This window comes from Macaca nemestrina, chromosome 11, assembly GCF_043159975.1.
Source record: "Macaca nemestrina isolate mMacNem1 chromosome 11, mMacNem.hap1, whole genome shotgun sequence".
Lineage (NCBI taxonomy): Eukaryota > Metazoa > Chordata > Mammalia > Primates > Cercopithecidae > Macaca > Macaca nemestrina.
In genome coordinates this window covers 1,687,729-1,707,685 of record NC_092135.1, presented here as the reverse complement: position 1 = coordinate 1,707,685, position 19,957 = coordinate 1,687,729, and positions in this window count along the sequence as shown.

Below are 19,957 nucleotides of genomic sequence, written 5' to 3'. Positions count from 1 at the left end.
GATTGCTAAGGAAATGGAGAGTGACTGCTCACAGGTACCGAGCTTTGTTTGGAAGACATGAAAGTGTTCTGGAACTAGATGGTGGTGATATTTGCACAGCATATGAACGTATTCAATTGTACACTTTAAAATGGTCAAACCCATAATGCAGCACCAGTTCACACCCCTTAGTATGGCTATTACGAAATGAAAAACAACAAAATAACAAATGTCAGTGAGGATGTGAAGACATTGAAACCCTTGCGCATTGCTGGTAGGAATGTGAAATGCTGCAGAGGCTATAGATAACAGTGTATTTTCCACACACCTCAAAAAATTGAAGATAGAATTACCTATGACCCGGCAATTCCATTTCTCGTTATATATTCAAAAGAAGTGAAGGCAGATGCTGAAATAGATATGCGTATACCCATTTCATAGCAGCATCACTCATAAGAGCCAAAAGGTGGAAGCAACTCAAGTGTCTATTGACAAATGAATGGATAAACAAAATGTGGTATATGTGTGTATATATATAATGCCCCAGTCTCTCTTTACTGAAAACTGTCAGACCATCTTGCTCTCCTTCCCAACCCTTTCAGCTGGCCAGAATCAAAGCGCAGGTCCCTTCCCACTGAACTCTAGAAATTATTTCCTAGTCGGTTGCTTTGGTTTCCATTTTTTCTATTTCCAATTCTTCCTGAATACCACAATAGTAAGAGCTAACATTGATGAAGCACTTACAGTTGACAGGACTGTTCTATGAGCTTCCAATGTATCATCTCGGTCCTCTCAACAGCCCTTTGACGTAGATGTTTTTATTCATTTTATGGTACCTATGACTGTATGGAGGCACACAGAATTTTAGTCAATTGCCCAAGCTCAAGCTCACAAGTATAGTAAGAGGCAAGGCTGGGATTTAAATCTAAACCGTCCAGTGCTCCTGACCATGAAACATTGAACATTAGCCTTCTTTTAGTTTGACTTTCTTCAGGCCTGTCTTCTACTGAAAAACCCTCCATGGCTACCTACTGCCTGCAGATATCTACCGTGAAACACTGTTTAGCCTTAAAAAGGAAGCTAAACACACACTACAACATGGAAGAACTTCAAAGATGTTATGCTAAGTAACAAAGACAGATATTGTATGGTTCCACTTCTATTAGGTACCTGGAATAAGACCAGTCATAGAGACAGAAAGAATGGGGTTTCCAGGCGCTTGTGGAAGGGAGAAACAGGAAGTTAGGAATTAATGGGTGTACAGTTTCACCTGGGGAAGATGAAAAGGTCTGAAAATGGATGGTGGTAATGGTTGCACAATGAATGAGAATTAAGTTAATGCCACAAAATGGTATGCCTAAAAATGGTTACAATGGCAAATTTGATGCTATGTGTATTTTACCACAATCAAAAGACGTTTAAAATGTTGAATTTTATGTCATGTGTATTTTACACCTCCCACCAAAAAAACCAGAAGTGACATGAGACATTGTTGAGCAATGCTTGTCTTTGAAAAGCAGTGTCTCAGAGAGCAAGAAGCACCTGGGGATGTCCAGACAATTTGGTGTTCAAGCCTTGGCTCTCTATTCATCTACATCAGCAAGTCAGGTATAGTTTCACGGACTCAGTGCCATCATCTGTAACATATGTATATGGCCTGTCTGTGCACCTCAGGCCAGCCGTGAGCCACCCATCATAAAAGACAATGATGACAGCTATGTCTGCTGCGGATGATCATTGCCATCATGATCGTCATAGCGTCGCTGTCACCGTCATCTTTGCCACTGCGGTGCTGTCCCCACTGTGAATCCCTTCAAGTGATACAGTATGACATCACACGAGTGTCAGGTGAGACACTCTACAGCAGCTCACGATTTATTCAGCGCACACATTCTGAGTGCCTCCTCTCCACTAGACACATGATGGGTAGAGTCTAGTTTGAGGAAGACAGATGTTAAAAAAAAAAATGGCTAAATTGCTGAGATGAGTGGATGTGACATTACGAGGGCAAAACAAAAAGAACTATCCATTTTTTTCAGGCACCAGGGGATTTCAAAAAAGGACAATGTTGATGTGAGCTGGGGTTGTCAGAGGCGATTTCAAGAAGGTAGAAAGGAAACTGTGCCCAGCGGGAGAGAGGAGAGGAAGCAAACTAGGTAATGAGGGCCCTGGCTTCGGGGAGGGATTCAGACGGGGCACATGGACACAGGCTAGGAGCGGATGGCCGGCCCAGGTGTGGAGAGCCAACAAGGCCACTGAGACATCCGCAGGCAATAGGGAGCCATGGAAGGTGGTTCTTCAGCAGAAGACAGGCCTGAAGAAAGTCAAACCGGAGGAAGGCTAAAGTTAAATGTTTCATGAACCAGAGCACTGGACTGTTCTGATTTGAATCCTAGCTCTGCCTCTTACTATACTTGTGAGCTTGGGCAATTGACTAAAATTCTGTGTGCTTCCGTACAGTCATAGGTACCATAAAATGAATAAAAGCATCTACGTCAAAGGGCTGTTGAGAGGACTGAGATGATACATTGGAAGCTCATAGAACAGTCCTGTCAGCCGTAAGTGCTTCATCAATGTTAGCTGTTATTATTGTGGTATTCAGGAAGAATTGGAAATAGAAAAAACAGAAACCAAAGCAACTGACTAGGAAATAATTTCTAGAGTTCCGTTGGAAGGGACCTGCACTTTGATTCTGGCCAGCTGAAGGGTTGGGAAGGAGAGCAAGAAGGCCTGACAGTTTTCAGTAAAGAGAGACTAAGAGAATTATTTCTTCTTTCTCGTTTGTTTGCTCCATCTCTTTCTTTTCTTTTCTTTTTTTTTTTTTTTTTTTTTTTTTTTTTTTTTTTTTTTGAGATGGAGTCTCTCTCTGTCGCCCAGGCTGGAGTGCAGTGGTGTGATCTCGGCTCACTGCAAGCTCCGCCTCCCGGGTTCAAGCGATTCTCTTGCCTCAGCCTCCTGAGTAGCTGGGACTACAGGCACCTGCCACCACACCCGGCTAATTTTTGTATTTTTAGGAGAGACGGGGTTTCACCATGTTTGTCAGGCTGGTCTCGAACTCCTGACCTTGTGATCTGCCCACCTCAGCATCCCAAAGTGCTGGGATTACAGGTGTGAGCCAGCGTGCCCAGCCCATCTCTTTATTTTCTTGACCACAGTGGCATATCGCAGAAGAGAGAGGACGTGTTCCTATTCCTCTGGATTTCTTTTATCTTAGCAGTAAAACATATTGGTAATACGTTTGACAAGAAGCAGATTTCCACAGTGGCTGTGCAGGAAGACAAGAGACCTGGGTTCTCCCAATGCCATGTCATGCTTTTCCCATGTGACCTTGGCTCCTTCTCAAAGGTCAGGCTGCAGCTTCTCCATCTATGAGCATTGGTTTGTAACAGTACCAACAACACTCCCTTTCCTGCCACATTGCTTTTAGGAAATGCTGATAGGAGTACCAGAAGATTCAAGGTTCAAATACATGTATGAAATATTTTAATTATATTTTCTTCCTGGAGATTTAAAATGAATGCCAGCATATTAACAGCTTGAGAAATGTCTGCAGAAAAAAAAAAATGCCTGTGGAATTACACATATCCCAACATCTCAACTTCACTTGAGTATAGAGCTTATATTTATTCCACAGAGCCATGTGCCAAGGAGGCACAGGCTGGGAACCCCTAGATGAGGCCCTTCCAAACTTCCCAATGCTAACACAGCTCTGTCTGTAATGTGGGGGTGTGATATGGTTGCAAATGGGCTCTGAGTGCTGCAGTGACAGAAGTAGCTCATGTAAGAGTTTTCTCTTACCTCTGTATGTTGCCCCAGCAAGTGAGGAGCGGACAGCATTTAATACTTTCAAAGTGAGAATGCAGGAAAGAGCCCTGGAGGAAAGGCTTAATTGCTGGAGTTTGAAAAAGGGAATAAAAGCCCTTCTCTGCAAATGTCAAATGCATCCTACACATACTTTCCCATCATGGAAGGTCTCTGTGTTGGACAGTTTTCAGAACCTAGACAGACAGGTGAAAGGGGGATCTCTCTAATTTCTTTTCATTTCCCCAGGTAATAACACTCTTGAGCGACACTCAGCTGCCTCCTCCGCCAGGCTATTAACCTGCAGCTCTCTTGCCGAGCTTCCCTGGAGCTCAGGGAAGGAAGTCCAGAGGACTAGGTGCTTCCCCCCAGCGAAGAGCTGCTACTGATATTACTTCTCCTCACCTTTACTCCAAGGGCTTATGTTTTTAAATGAGAAATAGGCTGTGAGAGAAGACCTCTCCAAGAAAGTGAAACAAAGGGGCTTCATTCAATCTGGAGGGTGGTGGAAGAAAGAGGGTGATAAAATAACAGTCTGCGAGGGCCAAGAGAGGTTAGGCAGGAGGGGGCTGTTTCTTCTCATTAGGAAATGGAAATGCACTCCTAAGGAATGACTTTAGAGGAAGAAGCATATTGGAGTAAAATGTAAAAAGAAAGTGAAAAGATAACAAGCATTAATGGAGTGACTGGATGGATGGATGGACGGATGGATGGATGGATGGATGGATGCATGGATGGACGGATGGATGGATGGATGGATGCATGGAAGATGGAGACCATGTGTCAACCCAATGGATAACTGACTGTGTTCAAGAGTCACAAAGCAAAAGTTTAGGTTAACAGTAAATTTGTTAAAAATTATCGCTCTCAGCACTGTGGGTTTTAAGCTAGTCTGACACACCAATTGCAGATACTCAATGATTATAATATGTAATACTTAATAATAACATCTGTGTTTTGTTGGCATATGTATTATCTCATACATGTTATCTTGCTTTTTCTCTTATGGATTCTGTGAGTTAAGTATCATCTTCAGCATTTTACATACAATAAAATCAAGGCTCAGATTCTGTTTATTGAAATTGACACTATTAACTAAGACATCTGTTTTATGAACTGTTAAGAAACAAAAATCATGATTATTATAGAAGAAAGACATATTTCAAATGCAGAAAAGGGTGAGGGAGGCAGCGTGTTCGAATGAATGGGATGCTGTAGCTGGGGCAAGGTGGCCACACTCACTCGGCAGCTGTGAGGGAGATCCAGGCTACGAAGCTGGGCCCATGGAACCAGCCCTACACCCCTGAAGCACCCTCCCAGCTGCTTCTTCCTAGTCCCACCTGCCTCCCACTCTGGGTCCTGTTTCCTGCCTAAGACAACGTCCTATCTGGTTCACAGTCCTGCTCCCGGCCTTCCACGTAACTTTTGGCTCCTCCTCCAACCTCAGTGTGTAGTCTCTCCTCACTTCATACCACTTTGGAACCAAATCCCATGACTGATCATGACTGGGGATGATTAAAATGGAATTTGTCAGCCAGCTCCCCCCAAACCTGCATGACAGAACAAAGTTTATAGAAAGCTAGCATTAGACATGAAAATCATTAAATATTCACTCCCACACTTACATATAATCATCTATATCATACTTAATATGCTTAAGTATATTAAGTATAAAAGTATACTCATATACTTAACTCTCTTTACTTCTTAAATATACATACCAGAACATTTCAGCTGCACATGAGTGGATTAGGTTTGGAATCCCCGCCTCTGCATTGAACTGGTCCTGTCAGTTAATACTCCCATGTGTGGGCAGGGCGCATGAGTGGTTTATGTAAGGCCTCACGAGGATGCTCACGACTTCACTGCAACAGCTCAGAGATCTAGCTGACACACAAACAGAATTCTTCTTAACAGCTGCTGATAATTCAGTTCTGAATTAGTTTAGTCAATTAGCTAAATCTCTTAACAGTTTCTAGCTTTTGGCATATCTTGGTTATAAGCATTTTGACAGGTTTGGAACTACCACAGAAACCCTAAGATGTGGGACAAGAAATGAACTTGAAATCCATGTTCTCCTCTTTATGTCCTGCACAATTCTATAATCTTCTTTCCTGCCTCCTCCTTGTGGACTAAATAATCTGAATTCTTTGGTTAGGTACCCACATCTTCTTCCACCAAGTCTACAGAAATATTGCGGGGTAGTGAAAAGATCAAAGGGCATCCAACAGAGCCCACCACTAATTCCCTTTTGGATGTGAGCAGATAAGGAGAACTCTGTGAGCCTCAGAGTTACCACCTGTAAAATGGAACTAGGAATTCCTTCCTGGAGGAGCTGCTGCGTTACCTAACGCATAAGGCACATGAGATATCTGGCATGCGATAGGTGATGAGTAAGTGACACTTACTGATGCATTCTTCCTTGGAACTGGAACAAAGAATTAGATGTAAGTGCTCCAGATTTGCATAAGGCTAGGATTGAGTCTCCTCATTACAAACCAATTTGGGGAATTATAAAAGAAAATCTTTCACATGTGGAAATCTCTTGACTATCATTGGATCCAGTCAATCTTTGAGTTGGGAATTTTTGAACTAAAAGTTGACCTTCCTCCCCTCTCAAGCCACCACCCTGCCACTGTGCTCTCCTCTCAGCCAAGCTTCATCTGCATCCTCAGCACCCTCTCCTCATGCCCTTGGCAGTCTGGCTCCCACCCGCAGCAAGCCTCTGCAGCAGCTGTCTTCCATGTCACACAGGACCTCCTGATTCACACAACCCATCATCCCTAACAGACACTGGGTCCCTCCACCTGATGGACGGGCTCTCTCAGGGCCCCAGCGTGACTCAACTCACATGGAGGTCTCTGGCAAGCAGAATTTTAGGAGAACATATGGGGCCATAATGTTGGCTATGCCTTGGGAGTTGAGCAATGCTTTTGTATTCCAATATTTTACTGAAGACCTTCTATGTGCTAAGCAATCTGTTTGTCTCTTCCCATCCATTTTTTACATGAATTTTCACGTCGGCTTGCAAGCTGAATAGAATGTGGTGGTACTGGGTGACTTCCAAGGCTGGGTCATAAAAAGAATTACTGCTTCAGCCTGGCTTTCTCTTCCTTGTGATGCTTGCTCTTGGAACCCAGCTGCCAAGCCAGGAGGAAGCCACGACCACACAGGGAGGGCCCATGTAAGCATTGTACCCAGCGTCCCCTACTGAGGTGCCAGCATCAATGTCTAGACCTGTGAGTGAGCCAGCCTTTTGGATGACTCCAGGCCAAACACCATCTGATGTAAACGGCTCGAGAGACCCAGAGACAGAACCTCTCACTAGGCCCAATTAGTCCACAGAGCTGTGAGGGATAATAATAAACAATTATTGTTTTCCAAGACACGGAGTTTGCGGTGTAGGGTTAGAAAAAGGAATGTTTGGGGATCAGATGGCGGATGGTGCAAACTGATTTGTACACTGTTTCTGCTCTAAGGGTTTTATTTTGTATACATGTAATAACTTGTCTGTAGCTAAGATAGAGTTGGTTAAGGTTATTTATTCTTGATTTTACTACTTGGCGGGTATTAAACCCACAGAGTCCTTCGTAGCCTTCTTTTTGTTGTGACGATGGAGGAGATAAGGCAAAGGAACTTTCAGTCTTTGTCCTTTGTTCTGAAAAGCTCTTGCACATCTCCACTTCGGGAAGAAATAGGTAGGATGCATTTCTGACACCACATACTCAGAGTTTGCACGGACGTCACAGGTTAAAGGCTCCGCTCAGAAGACTGCTTTCATTTCGATACCAGCTGACTTCTGAGAACCGGCTGCAAATTTGGGTGTTCCTACTGCCTCCTAAGGTTTGGTAATATGCTAGAGCAGCTCGCAGAACTCAGGGAAGCACTCTGCTTACGTGCTTGGTTTTATTGTAGCAAAAGGATACAAGCCTGAACCAGGAAAACGGAGACCGCACGGGTGAACTCTGGAGGGTTCTGAACGTGAAGCTTCATGTCTTCAGACGTAACCCCTCCCAGCACGACTGTGTACATCACCAACCAGACAAACTCACCTGAGCCTCAGGGGCCAGTTTTCCCAGCAGTTTAATTACGTGGCCTGACTACATGGACACATGTTTAAACTACATGGCCACATGATTAAACTCAACCTCCAGTCCCCCTCCTCTCCTGGGAGGTCAGGCCAAGATCAGCTGGCTCAAAACCCCAGTCTCTAATCACATGGTTGGTCTGTCCAGCATGGTCAGCCCGCTTTCTGAAAGTATTTTGATGCCCACTTGAGTCACCTCGTTAACATAAACTCAACTCAGGTGTGATCTGAGGGGCTTGCCATGAATAACAGACACTCCTATCATTCTAAGGACATAGAGGACACCTACCAGGAATTGGGGACAAGGCCAGCCAAATGCTTCATTATAAAACAGAAGGCTCACGCGTGTAATCCCAGCACTTTGGGAGACCGAGGTGGATGGATCACAAGGTCAAGAGATTGAGACCATCCGGGTCAACATGGTGAAACCCTGTCTCTACTAAAAATACAAAATTAGCTGGGCGTGGTGATGTGCGCCTGTAGTCCCAGCTACTCGGGAGGCTGAAGCAGGAGAATCGCTTGAACCTGGGAGGCGGAGGTTGCAGTGAACTGAGATCGTGCCACTGCACTCCAGCCTGGTAACAGAGGGAGACTCCATCTAAAACAAAACAAAACAAACAAACAACAGAAGACTTCTGTCCTTACCCTGTTCAATAAGTTTTTCTCATTCCTTGATATGCCAAACAGGCTGTAATTACCCTCTTTGGAATCCCAAGTCAAATCTAGAAAGACCTTAAACCATCTAAACACTGGATAAGTAGTGCCACATTTTAAACTTTTCTTTCCTTGATCCCAGGAGACTGAAAATGGTTTAAAGTAGTGTTTGTGTAATAGAGATATTTATATTCAACTGGCTGAGAATGACGAAGCAAGGAAAGCAGTCAGATATATGTCCTTGCCACTCCAGGGCACCCTACCTTCAAGAGCACAAGGAAGCAGAAGAGGGTCCTGGATTTAATGATTGAGTCGTGGTTCTTCTCATTTGTGAAAGACGGATGTTACAAGGCTGATGTAGAGGCTGAATGGGATGGTGCATGCACGGCCCTTGGTACACAGCCTGTCCTACAGCAGGATATCAGTAACAGCAACTGCTATCATGACTAGACTATTACCGAAGTATGGTGGATAAAAGTGTAGGCTCTAACACAAATTACTGGGGGCATCCTGGTCACCTTCATTTGTGGCATCTAAACATGGACAATTGTTTCTAACTTTCTGTGTTTGAGGTCTCTCCTCTGTGAAATGAGGTTAACACATGTGGTTACCATATAGAGTTTGTTTGTTTTGAGTCTGAGTTTCACTCTTGTTGCCAGGCTGGAGTGCAATGGCGTGATCTCAGGTCACTGCAACCTTTGCCTCCCAAGTTCAAATGATTCTCCTGCCTCAGCCTCCCGAGTAGCTAGGATTACAGGCACCTGCCACCACACCTGGCTAATTTTTTGTATTTTTAGTAGAGATGGGGTTTCTCCATGTTGGCCAGATGGTCTCGAGCTCCTGACCTCAGATGATCCACCCGCCTCAGCCTCCCAAAGTGCTGGGATTACAGGCATGAGCCAACCACACCCAGCCCAGAGTTCTTAAAATAACTTACGTGGTCTCATATGTTTAATGCAGTACTCGGAAAAAGTAAATACTTTTAAAATGTTAGCTCTTTTTACTGTCTTCGAGTCTCTTTCCTACATTTGGCGTCTGGAGAGTTGGTTTCCAGACCACATGCCTCACTCAAGTTGGGTAAGTAACCTTGGGTTCTGCATCTGTTGAAAGAGGCCAGTGGATTAAACGGCCTAGAAGGTTTCCACGAGTACTCCTGTGGCTCACTGGAGATCAGATCAGATGGGTTTTGAGTGTGCAGGCTCACAGGTGGGACAGATTCCCAGCAGCAGTGGTCCTGCTGGCCGGGCCTCCTCTCACTGTGCTTGTCATTTTCTCAGCCATGGCCCCTTAAAAACCTGGAGCTTGTGCAAATCGAAACCACAGTGAGATATCATCTCACACCAGTTAGAATGGCGATCATTAAAAAGTCGGGAAACAACAGATGCTAGAGAGGATGTGGAGAAACAGGAATGCTTTTACACTGTTGGTGGGAGTGTAAATTAGTTAAACCATTGTGGAAGACAGGATCTAGAACCAGAAATACCATTTGACCCAGCAATCCGTGACTGGGTATATACCCAAAGGATTATAAATCATTCTACTATAAAGACACATGCACACAGATGTTTATTGCAGCACTGTTCACAATAACAAAGACTTGGAACCAACCCAAATGCCCATCAATGATAGACTGGATACAGAAAATGCGGCACATACACCATGGAGCCATATGCAGCCATAAAAAGGATGAGTTCATGTCCTTTGCCTGGACATGTATGAAGCTGGAAACCACTATTCTCAGCAAACTAGCACAGGAACCCCTGAAAACCAAACACTGCATGTTCTCACCCGTAAGTGGGAGTTGAACAATGAGAACACTTGGACACAGGGTGGGGAACATCACACACTGGGGCCTGTCGTGGTGTGGGGGGTTGGGAGAGGGACAGCATTAGGAGAAATACCTAATGTAGATGACGGGCTGATGGGTGCAGCAAACCACCATGGCACGTGTATACCTACGTAACAAACCTGCACGTTCTGCTCATGTATCCCGGAACTTAAAGTATAATAAAAAAGATAAAAACAAACCTGGAGCTTGCAAGCTAGTTTCTCCTCTCCTTCTCTATCCCCTCCCCACACCTACCCTGAAAGGAACACTGTGTCAGTACATTCTTTGTTTTTGTCTCAGTTCTACTTCTGTGGAAAATGTTTTGCAACAAAATCTCCTAAAAAGATGGTGAGAGGAGAGCAGGACCCGGGTAGAAGTTATTAACGAGACGAGAGCATGCATAGAGCCTTCATTATCAGGAAGAAGTACCACTTGAAGGCTGCAGTTGCTTTTTTATTACAAATCCCACTTTCCAATGCTCTAGCCCTTTAGCTTGAGAACCGGCATACTCAGCCCCCAAGGAGGTAATTAAGACAAGAAAGACATTTATTCGACTGAAGAATAGACAGAGAAGCTGCCAGCCCAGCCTTGGATGGTACATTGGGTCCCAACACCCTAGAGGACAAGACGTGCCAGCTGCCGCCACGCTGGGAGCGCTCAGCCAGCAACTGTCTTTACAGAAGCCTGCGGCGGGGCTCCCACTGCCCGCCTTGCCATGCGGTGCTCATCACAAATAACAACAGCTCCTGCTTCACAATCCCCTAGGGAGGCATTCAATTCGAAGTCCACAGGCAGACACATTAGTATTCTCTTACAGGAAAGCAACATGGGACTCAGAAAAGTTACGTCGCTTGCCCAGTGCCATAGGTGCTTTCTTTTTGCCATTGACTTTTCTGTCCATAGTCACACACACACACACACACACACACACACACACACACACACACACACACACACACTTTCAGGCATAGCAAGAAAACAATGACCTTTTCAGCTAGTCGTATCTACCAGGGACCCAGAGGGAGGGAACTGGCCACACAGGACACAGGCATTTGCTGTTGTTGTCTTAGCAAGCGGCTCCTTTTACTGGGGGAAGTCCTGCCTCGTGAATTAGATTTAGGGTTAGGGAGTTAGGGAATATCGAAAGTGACAGTAGGGATCTGTTCTTTTAGATCTGACTCACATCCTGCTCTCAGACACTGCCAGACACAACCTTCTTTTCCTCAGGGCTTGCAGAGAACATCAACTCCAACAACCACTTAGCACATTCTTAGGCTTACTGACCACTGCCCTCGCCAAGGATGCCAGAGGCTCCCTTGTCCCACTCCATGTTGCTGTGAGAACAAAGGCAAGTGGGGAGTGATGTGGACCCCTTTCGCTTATTAGTGATAGGGACATTGAGCACAGCACATGCCCAGACAGACCGAGCAGCCAAGGGTGGTGGCTGTGTTTAACAGCATCCCTGCATCCTGTCGAATCTTACAGGAAACACAGCTCTGGTGATAGCTGCAGGTCAGGATCTCTAAGCATGTACACATTCATTCTCTAAGCATGGACATCCAAGCACCTGGCTCTGTGTTGCTTTCCTATGGCGGTTCAGTGCATAGGGCTTTTTTAAAAACTGTGATGACTTCACACCACATCTAAAAATTATTTGACGTGCTCCCAGCAAGAAGTGGAGCCTGAGTCCTCTTTCCTTGAGTGTGGCCTGGCCTTGGTAATTCCTCTCAACTGAACAGAATGTGTTGGAAGGCACTGGGTGACTTCCAAGGCTGGGTCATAAAAAGAATTACTGCTTCAGCCTGGCTCTCTCTTCCTCGTGATGCTTGCTCTTGGAACCCAGCTGCCAAGCCAGGAGGAAGCCACGGCCACACAGGGAGGGCCCATGTAAGCATTGTACCCAGCGTCCCCTACTGAGGTGCCAGCATCAATGTCTAGACCTGTGAGTGAGCCAGCCTTTTGGATGACTCCAGGCCAAACACCATCTGATGTAAACGGCTCGAGAGACCCAGAGACAGAACCTCTCACTAGGCCCAATTAGTCCACAGAGCTGTGAGGGATAATAATAAACAATTATTGTTTTCCAAGACATGGAGTTTGGGGTGTAGGGTTAGAAAAAGGAGTGTTTGGGGATCAGATGGCGGATGGTGCATGTACTGATTTGTACACTGTTTCTGCTCTAAGGGTTTTATTTTGTATACATGTAATAACTTTTCTGTAGTTAAGATAGAGTTGGTTAAGGTTGTTTATTCTTAGTTTTGCTCCTGGGGACGTATATTGAACCCACGGAGTCAATGGCGGGGTATATGTTGGGTCAGAAAGCTGGACTGGGACCTAACCCTTTAAAATCTGATGGACTCAGGGTGGCAGGGTTTTCTTTGGATCAGAAATCTCTGACACGCCACACTGACTGGGGACGTAAGGCTCCATTGCTAGGGTCCCAGCTGCCTGCCTGGAGTGGCATGTCACCAGCCAGTCCACAGACACAGGCTAAAGAAAAAAGCAGTCACTTCCTCACAGTCAGAAAAGATGAAACTCCGACTCCATTCCTGTCCAACTCTTTCCAGCAAATTCTAGGTGTCCTGGGGAAGGGGTGAGGAGGTAGAGGTGAGTCTAGCTCCCTGCAGCGCTGTGGCCCCAGCCAGAAATAAATAAATCAGTCAGAAAGAGCCCTGATTTCTATTATGACACACTCCATACTCTGTTGTGGGGCCTTTCATGGAGGCTACATAAATGCGTTTGGAATCTCTTTTATCCAAGAAAAATAAAAACATGTCCCCCAAAAAAGCCTTATACAGGAATTTTTGTTACATGTATTCAAAATAGCAAAAAAAAAAAAAAAAAATAGAAACATCACAGGTATCTATCAACAGGAGAGTGAATAAGTAAACTGTAGTCTATTCATAAAATAAAGTATGACTCAGAAATTAAAAGGAACAAACTGTGTTTACATACAACAATGTGAAAGAGTCTCAAAACCATAATACTGAATAAATCAAACTGTACATGGAAGACCATGCAGAGTATAACTTCTCATGTGAAATTCTGAAAGAAGGAAAACACTCTTTGTTCTGAAAACATCAAACCGTGGAGAGCAGCCTTTTTGGAGATGAGGGTGAGGATGGATGCACGGGGCGGGGGTACTTCCTGGGGTGGAGTCATGTTCTACATCTTGAAGAGGTTTTGTCTTGCACAGGTGTGCACATTTTACAGAACACATGCAATGCTACATGGAAGGTCTGTGTATTCCACTTGGTATAAATTGTACCTATAGAAACAAGAACCATGAACTCATGTACCGTGCTAGTTAATAATACACGTGCTGAAGTATTTGGGATGCTCTGTCAGGATGTCTGAAACTTGCCTTGAAAAGGATTGAAAATAAGATGATTTGATGGATGGATAGAAACTGACTAAAACAAAGAAAGCAAACTACTGATTGTAGAGGTTAGGTGATAATGCTGTGGTATAAATGTATCTCCCAAATTTCATGTGTTGAAAATGTAATCCTCAAAATCCCATGTTGATCAAAGGTGGGGTTTTGGGGAGTTAATTAGAATTAAATAAAGCCATCAGCATGAAGGAGAGGGACTTGAGTTGACACACATGCCATGTTCTCTTACTGTTTTGCTTTCAGCCCTATCATGATGCAGCACAAAGCCCTCCCCAGAAGCTGACCAGACAGCCACCTGATCTTGGACTTCACAGCCTCCAGAACTGTAAGAGGTAAACTTTTCCTTTATATCCAGTATCAGCGAGAGCCTGAATCTTCTTAGAGATTAAGTGGCCATGACCAAAATGTTGATAGGAATCTCGGCAGTACAGGGCATTCTGCTGAGGTCTCAGATGGATCTGAGTAACAAGGTATTGGAAACTAGGGTGAAGGCCATTCTTGCCATTCTTGTTAGACAGTTGCAAAGGCCTTGGCTGCATTGTGTCCACGTTTAAGAGCTTTATGGAATGTAGAACTGAAGAGTGATGAACTAGCATATCTAGCAGAACTATCTAAGCAGCAAAGCATTCAAACTGCTGCATGGTTACTTTTAACTGTAGACAGTGAGATGTGGGAGTTAAAAAATGACTTAAAATGGAATGTATAATTAAAAGGGAAGCAGTATATAAAGATTTGGGGGAAAAAATGCAGCCTGTCCATGTGGTAGAGAATGAAAGAGCATTTTCAGCAGAGGAAACCAAGAGTGTGACCAAGTGACTGACAAGAAGACTAGTGTGGATAGAACAAAGCCAGAGGCTATTCATCAAAACAACGGGAGAAAAACTCAAAGGCATTTTAGAGATCTTTGAGTGCAACACTGTGCATAATGGCTCAGGTGTCTCCTCCTCTTTTTATGAAACCAGCAGTTCCATCACCAGGGTTTCAGCCTAATGATCTTTTAAAGTCCTAATGACCTCTCAATGGCCCCCCTCCAATCAACATGAATTCAGCCATTAAACTTCCAGCGCATGCAATTTCAGGGATTGAACTACAGCTTGAGTCCAGTCCATGCTCCCTGTATTCTGGTGCAGTAATCTTGGCTGCCCCAGCTGTGGTTCTAGTGAGTCTGGGTGCAGCTCGACCCACTACCCTCCAAGGTACAAGTCATAAATCTTGGTGAAGTCCATGGTGTGCTAATTCTGCAAAATGCAAGAGCTGTGGAGGCACAGCAGCTTCCACTGAGATTTCATAGGATATACCAAACAACCTGGGGGCCCATGCAGAGACTCGTGGCAGGGGTGGAGCCACCCCAGAGAGTGCCTACTAGGGCAATGCCTAATGGAGCTACAGAGTTGGGACCACTACCAAGACCCCACAACTGTAGAGTTCCCAGCATGCAACACCAGCCTGGAAGCACTGAAGTGTGGACTGAGCCACCAAAGCCACAGGGGTGGAGCTGCCTAAGGTGTTGAGGGCCCAACCCCTCTACTGGTGTGTCTGGGAGGCAGCACATGGAGTGAAAGAATATTCTGGAGTCTTGAGACTTAATATTATTTTCCCAATTGGGTTTTGGACTTGGGACCAGTTATCTGTTCTTCTTGTTACTCCATTTTGAATAGTGACATCTATCCCATGCCTGTCCCATCATTGTATTTTGAAAGTAGACAGCTCCTTTTGATTCCAAAGGCTCACAGCTAGATGGGATTTGCCATGGGATGAATCATGCCTTGAGTCTCACACGTATCTGACTCAAGTGAGATTCTGAACTTTGAACGTTTAAGTTGATGCCAGAAGGAGTCAAGACATTGGAGCTATTGGGATGGGGTGAATGTATTTTGCATGTGAGAAGGACATGAATTTTAGGGGTGAGGGAAGAATGCTCTGGTTTGAATGTGTCCTCCAAGTTTTATGTACTGGAAATTTAATCCCTGAAATCAAATGTTGATTGGAGGTGGGGTCATGGGAGGTAATTAGGATTTAAAAAGTTCATTAGAACTGATGGCTTTATAAGAAGAGGGAGAGACAGCTGAGCTGTCATGCATGCTATTGCTCTCTAGTCATCTGATACTTTCTGCTCTGTCATGACTCAGCAGGAAGGCCCTCACAAGATGCCAGCACCATGCTCCTGGACTTGCCAGCCTTTAGAATCATGAGCTATATAAATTTATGTTCATTGTAAATCACCCGGTCTGTGGTATTCTGTTACAGTGGCAGAAAATGAACTAAGACAGGTATCCAGGTGTTTGCTTTCAAGTTCTTTCCACTTTTCTCTCTTTGAAAGTCCTTATATAGGAGTTAGAAAATAGAGTGGGGGGCACAACCTTGGCATGCTCCCATCCCCCACCTCTGGCATAATTTGTGGAAATAAATAAATCGTCACTTATTTATTTCGAGATGGGGTCTCGCTCTGTCACCAAGGCTGGAGTGCAATGGCACAATCATGGCTCACTGCAACCACCGCCTCCCAGATTCAATCATTTATCCTGCCTCAGCCTCCCGAGTGGCTGGGATGTCAGGTGCACACCACCACGCCCAGCTAATTTTTTGTATTTTTAGTAGAGACGGGGTTTTACCATTTTGGCCAGGCTGGGTTTGAACCCCTGACCTCAGGCGATCCATCTGCCTTGGTGTCCCAAAATGCTGGGATTACAGGCATGAGCCACTGTGCCCAGCCCACTTACTTTTCTTTTCTTTTTTTAAATCTGAGAAGGGAGACATTTTGTGCATAAAATATAAGGAGTTCAGTGGTCAGATCTGTGTCCCTTGTACATTGCAGCCTTGTGCTTGGCTGTGAAGAGAGAGGTGTACTTTCTTTTTGTGTATCTTGTATCATAATTAGCTCTCCTGCCAAAATCCTGAGCGACAGTGACATCTGAATCCACACGCAGGTTCTAGAAGGCAGCAACCCATGCCAGGATTGCCCCGACAGCATTCTCTGAACCTGCCCAGTGACTGGCAGAGTCCACGCTTTCATTCTTGTCGTCCAGCAGGCTGAGCAGACAGTATGGGGTTAGGAGCACGTTGCATTCTGCACCAGGGTGCTGAGGAAGAATAAGGAAAGCCATATTTTAAATCAACAACAAAAGGGAACAAAGATTTTTCAGGAGGTTCTAAGTGTGCCTTCATGTAGGCTTATTTTGTAAACCAGAAAGCCACGCTAATAGGACAGACCCTAAATGGGGAAATCAACTGACAACGCTTTGCAGATTTATTTTCATTATGCTGTAAACCAAATGTCTGTGCTCATTAAACAGACTTGTTGTGGGATAATTTATCTTAAACTCTGGGCACACAGTCGCTCCACCAGAACAACTGACCCTTGGTGGAGTTGACTGTGGGGAGAGAACAGTGTCAGCTTTGCCCTGACATCCCACCCAGTGCTGACCTGTCTCCAGAGAGACCGGAATCATGGTGAGAGTCCTATACCGAGATCAGCTAGCAGCCTCTTCCTCCCTTCCCGGTCCCCTCCCCTACAGCTGCATTCACAGGGTTCAGGGCAGGCCCATCCATGACTGTTGGCAGTGGGATTCCCACCCCTAGGATCCAGCCCACCCGCAATCCCAGGAACAGAGCTGGGTCCAGGCCCACGCATGGGGTCTGCACCCAGGGCCCGCAGGCCCTCACTTCCGCTCCTCACACCTGCAGTCACAGCGCAGTCTGCTCTCTGGCAGAAGCTCTGGCTCCAAGTTGGACTTGGATTTTAAGCACAGCTCTGATATCCACTGTTACTGTCATCTCTATTCTAAGGAAAGTTCATACCTCATGCTACCGAGGGGAGGGCAAAAGGAGAAGTGAATACAAATGGCCTAGCACATTTGCTGGTCATAATAGTTAACAACAAATACCAAAGCAACATAAATAAGGGGAAGCTCTTTGTTGTTCATTCCATGCAGAAGGGCCTCCTCTCTGCCCCCACACTCTGTGAGGGAAGGAGGAGTGAATCATCTAACTGGTACATTTGGGAGCAGAAGCTGGGTGCACGTGTTCAGTCAGCTTCTCCTTCTTGTTTCTTGGGGATTTGCCACCTTGGGGGACCCTCATTTGGTTCCGTCCCTTCATGCCATGAACTCCCAGGCACAGGCTCTGCCACAGAAAGGGAGACTGAAGCTCCTCCTTGCCTGGCACTGAGCCAGCTGGTTCCATCTGGGGTTCAGCTGAAGAAGCCTTGTCCCAGCGGCTCCCTCACTGCAGGACGATAATCTAAGGTCCACCTGTGTGAGACCTCCCCTCCCAGAGAAAACAAGAGCAAGGAAAACTACACCAAAGGGGCAGGCAGAGTGGTGACATAAGCCCCGTCACAGCAGGGGAGGTTGCCCTGTGCTGGATGCATGTGCCAGGCAGTGAGGTGGATGGGGCCAGTTGCCTTTGATAAGTGGGGATGGGGCAGACACATGGGCTTTGGAGAAGGGAGAGGTCTGCAGGGTAGAAAGTGATTTCCTGAAAGTAACAAGATGTGCATTGGACCTTCCTGGCTGGTGTGTGCATTATATGATAGGATGATGATTCCAGGCCATTTATGAGAGTCCTTCACTCCACGGTGGTGGCAGGCCCAGCTACGCTGCTCACTGTGATGTGAGATTCAGCCAGGTGACCTGAGACCCTCACTGTAGTCTTCCAGGGAGACTGCGAGGGGACACTAAGAGATTTGCAGCCTGTCTACGCTCTCCTTGATGCTTCCTCATGCCCTCCTGGCACCAAAAGGGTCCCATTCTACAGCAGACGGGCAAGATGAGGCCGTGTTCCTGGCTACCTGTGCCTGCTGCCTCTGCAAGGCACAGGCCTCCTGTGCTGCAACCAGTCAGGGGCTCCGGGAAGTCTGCTCTGGGAAGCCGGAATTTCCAAAGCAGAGGCTTAGGAAACAGAGCACTGGAGACTTGATTTATTTTCCTTCTCTTTCCTGCTGTCTCCTTCTTACTACATGAGAAATTATATAAAATAATATAATGAACACCCATTTCCTCACCACCAGCTTTAGCAAGTTTGAATATGTTGTCCATTGGCTTCACATTTTTAAGCAGAGGGCCTTGCATACCCCTCCTTGAGGGCATCCGTGTCCCTCATCCAGAGATAGGAACGTTTGTGTCAAATATCAATAAACAATTGTTCTGCATCTATTCCCATGCTCAAAACATAAAATACTAATTTGTAGAGTTTTAAAATGTTACTCTAAATAATATTTAGTAACATGATACTCTAAATATGATTATGTAATTTGGTTTTGACACAGAATTGAATATTTTTGGAATTGAAATATATTTATAAGTGTATTAGGCTGAAATCCTTGAAACCGCTGTTATTGTAGGTTTGAAACAGTTGAGCATTAGCATTTGTACATCACTCAACTGCACGGCTCTAGTAAATCATTTTTAACTTTAAATAATTTTATATTGCCTGAATCTATCACAATGTATTAATGCCTTTTACTGCTGGTAGTCATTTAGGGTATATCTAGTTATCCCTCATTATGTTCCCACAATAATGATTATGCATGTCAACTTGGGAACACTGTATTGAAATATTCTAGAACTGTGCTGTCAAACGCAGTATCACTAGCCTTATATGGCCATTTAGATGGATTAAAATTAAACTTAAATACTATTAAAAATTTAGATCCTCAGTCAGAGGATTAGCCGCATTTAAAGTACTTACTACACACGTGGCCAGTGGCCGCTGCGTTAGCACAGAACGTCTTCACGTTGCAGAAGGTATTATTGAACAGCGCTTTTCAAAGAATGAACTTCTGTTTTGCTTGACGCTCTCATCCCATGTTTTTTATCTTATGTTTTTTATTATTTTCCTTTACTTTTTCTATAAGTTAGATGCATTGCTTTCATTGTTTCTTGAATTAGATGCTTAGTTCATTAATTAGCAGTGGTTTTTTTTTTTTCCATTGCTCATGTAGGCATTTGAGACGTTTTCTTTCTAGGCACTATTCAGCCAGTGTTTCTACACAGTGTTTCCATTGTCATTCATTACTGCACTTACTCAACAACTAGCAGCCAGGTGCCTGCCCTGGGTTCCAGTCCTGCTCTGGATGCTGGCGCACAGCACTGAACGAGAGGTCCACATCCATGCCCTCCCAGAACGTGTTCTAGTGGGGTGCAGGTGGCACCTGCAGGACTCCCCGTCTGCTGTTGGAAGACGCACATCATGAAGAAGCAGAACCGCAGAGCCA